The sequence below is a fragment of the Octopus bimaculoides genome, chromosome 7, assembly GCF_001194135.2.
Source record: "Octopus bimaculoides isolate UCB-OBI-ISO-001 chromosome 7, ASM119413v2, whole genome shotgun sequence".
NCBI classification, from domain to species: domain Eukaryota; kingdom Metazoa; phylum Mollusca; class Cephalopoda; order Octopoda; family Octopodidae; genus Octopus; species Octopus bimaculoides.
The window spans coordinates 56,616,637-56,619,977 of NC_068987.1; the positions used below are offsets into that span (position 1 = coordinate 56,616,637).

Below are 3,341 nucleotides of genomic sequence, written 5' to 3' on the forward strand. Positions count from 1 at the left end.
TGTAGAAAGAATTGTTGTTGTTGTTGGTGGTGGTGGTGCTGCTGCTGCTGCTGTTGTTGTAAGGTGTTAGTAAAGTATCTCTATAGCAAGCCCCTCAGTTCTGGAGGTTTTCCTGGATTGTCATGTCAACTAAGAACGGTCGCGTCACTCGCCACAACAAGATGGACCAAGTCATTAAACGTCTTCTAGCCAGAATAAATATCCCCTCAACTGTAAGATTAATGAGAAGAAACCTGATGAACTCACTCTTTGCTCTTGGGTTACAAACACCACCGTTAGCGACTCATTTGCTCCATAATACGTCCTAAGTGCTGCAGCAGAAATCACATGGGAATCACGAATTGATGATGTGTGCAAACACAATTTCCATCCACGTGATAGTCTGGCGGCATGACCAGGACATTTTGTGAACAGAGCCTACAAACATAGTCAATTTTTGTGCGAAAAAGGCACACTTATTCGGTCCTTGGTGGAGTTCGCTCTCGAGTCATTGCTGTCCTCACAGCTACATATTCAATCCGGCACGATAGATGAAGAAACATACCGCAGCAAAAAGGCAAGAAGAATATGCATTAATATGTAAAAATTAGCCTAAATGTTGAATTTCTGGCGAAGATTTGCACTCGTAACATACGTCATTTGATTGATTATCTCACCCCTATGAAAAAATTGCCATTAAAAAATAGGGTTATCTCCCCTATATAAAATAGAGCTATCTCCCCTATAAAAATCGAGTTAATATGACGACAAAAGATTGGAGTAAAAGAGTTAGATCCTTTTGATTTAATACTTCAAGATATAGTTGACGTTTGGCCTCCTCAATAGACATGGTATGATTTATTATAAAAATGTTATCAGATTCAATAAGATGTTTAATTTGTTGAGTTTTCATGTTCATTAATTTTTTTCATTTTTTTTTCTGTTTTGTTTTATTGAGGGTTAAACAATTTTTTTTAGTTGAGGGAGATAGCCAAAAGTACCGATAGTTCTAATAAAACGTAGGGGAGATAACCCAATTTTTTAATGAGGGTTCATGAACACTTTCTGTGCCCATACCACAACTGTATGTGTAATTGAACGAAAATGCTGAAATATCGTGAAAGCGATCGTCCTACCAATCAGGGTGTTGCATTCCCGATCGCAACATCGTGGTTTCGATTCGGTGGTGCATTGTGTTCTTCAGCACGACTCTTCATTTCTTGTTGCTCCAGTCCACTCAACTGTAAATGGGTAAACCTGTTTCAGCCTGGCTTTTCTATTCAAGAAAATGTTAACCTACCTGCTTAGCCAGCGGAGTGGCCTCATTCAGCAAGCCTACAACAAATCGAGGGAATGCATTGTGATCAGTATTTGATAGTATGGTCGTTTTTCGTGGGTCAAATACAAATACTAGCTTGGTGCCTGGTGCGTATATGAGCTTCAAAACCTGCAATAAGAATACCAAACTTTATCGGCAAATTACATTTTCCAACCTGTGGCCTGTAATATTAATGATGCTCAGGAGTATATCTCAAAGTTTTCCTCATATGGTGATTATTAATTGACAGAGTCTACATGCATGCTTCAAGTTTGATATTTATTTACTGGTTTCCTATTTCCTCTGCCATTTTCTTTCTTCACTTCCAATCGTGATTGCGTGGTAAGAGGTCTATTTCCCAATCACATGGTTCCGAGATCAGTCTTACTGCGCGACACCTAGAGCAAGTATCTTTTACTATAGCCCCGGGCCGACCAGAGCCTTGTGAGTGAATTTGGTAGATGGAAACTAAAAGGAGCCCGTTGTAAATACACACACACGCACACACACACACACACACACGAACGCACGCATGCTTGTGTGTGTGTGTCATCTATCAACGCTTGACAATCGATGCTGGTTTATTTACGCGTCCGTAACTTAGCAGTTTAGTTCAGCAAAAGAGACCGATGGAATTAATACCATACTTAAAGAATAAGCACTGGGATCGATTCGTTCGACTAAAATCTTTCAAGATGGGTGCCTCAGCACGGCTGCAGTTCAATGAGTGAAAGAAGTAAGAGATTAAGAAAACAGACAATTATGAAATTATCTCCCTTCCCTTGTATTTTATCAGATTTAAAACTCGATAGAGAGGAACCAGAAAAGATTGGATCTGACAACTTCCATAAGAAAACAATATAGCAGTAATTCTTTAAAAATATCCTTGACTCTACTATAGTAAGTTGATATTTTATATAATTATTTTAATTAAATACCTTAATATATGATAATGCTATTTTCAAACTTGACTACTTTATTATATTCTCTTCATACTTCTTTTTATCTCTACCATACAATGATAGTTTAGATTGTTACAGGAATAAATTCCATAAATGCTCCACGAATGCATTTTCTATTACAATAATCCCTCGCCACATCGCGGTTCACCTACCGCGGTTTATCATATAAGCTTACATCGATTCCTCCGTGGTGTTGTTTTGCATTTATAATTAAATATATATATATATATATATATATATATACTGTACAGTACTGTTTCTATTTCGTGGATTTTCACCTATCGTGGGGTGTTTTGGAAGGTGGCACTCACGATAGTCGAGGGATTACTGTATATATGTTTCTCTGAGTTCAAATTCCGCCGAGGTCGACTTTGCCTTTAATCCTTTTGAGGTCGATGAAATAAGTACCAGTGGAGCACTGGGTCGATATAATCGGCTAGCCCTCATCCCCCAAATTTCAGGCCTTGTGCCTTTAGAAGAAGGGATTATATGCTTCTGCATTTTTGTTTATACTGTGTTATTTTTGTATATATTTTGTTCGAATTTCTGGTTAGTTATTTTGGTCAATATACAGTTTAAGCCCCGGTCACAAAAAAACGGATCGTGTGAATTTTCCGACAGTCCTCTCCCCACCCCTTCGGAAAACAGTTTTTTCCAAAAATTTCTTTATAATCGTAATCTATGCTATTTGAAAGGTGTTTCTGTAAAATTTCATGAAAAGATATCCATTTTCCTGAAAGTTATGAGGGGAAAAAAACGGATCGTGTGAATTTTCCGAAAGCCCTCGCCTCACTCTTTCGGAGAACATTTTCCACACAAATTTCTTTATAATCATAATCTGTGCTGTTTGAAAGGTGTTTCTGTAAAATTTCATTAAAAGATATTCATTTTCCTGAAAGTAATGAGGGCAAAAAAACGGATCGTGTGAATTTTCCGAAATCATCTCCCACTCCTTCGGAAAATTTTTCCCCTCAAATTTCTTTATAATCGTAATTTGTGCAATTTGAGCAGTATTTCTATGAAATTTCAATAATATATATCCATTTTTCTGAAAGTTATGAGGGGAAAATCGGATCTTGTGA

The 3,341-nt window shown here is 37.4% G+C and overlaps 1 protein-coding gene across 1 annotated transcript in view; it reads left to right on the forward strand.

Moving 5' to 3' along the window:
• Window positions 1-975: 975 nt before the first annotated feature.
• The window catches only part of LOC106873894 (uncharacterized), a 161,052-nt gene continuing 158,686 nt past the window's right edge, over window positions 976-3,341 (forward strand). The window contains exon 1 of the transcript XR_008264623.1: window positions 976-2,197. The gene's annotated coding sequence lies outside the window, so the exon portion shown is untranslated. The remainder of the gene's footprint in view (window positions 2,198-3,341) is intronic.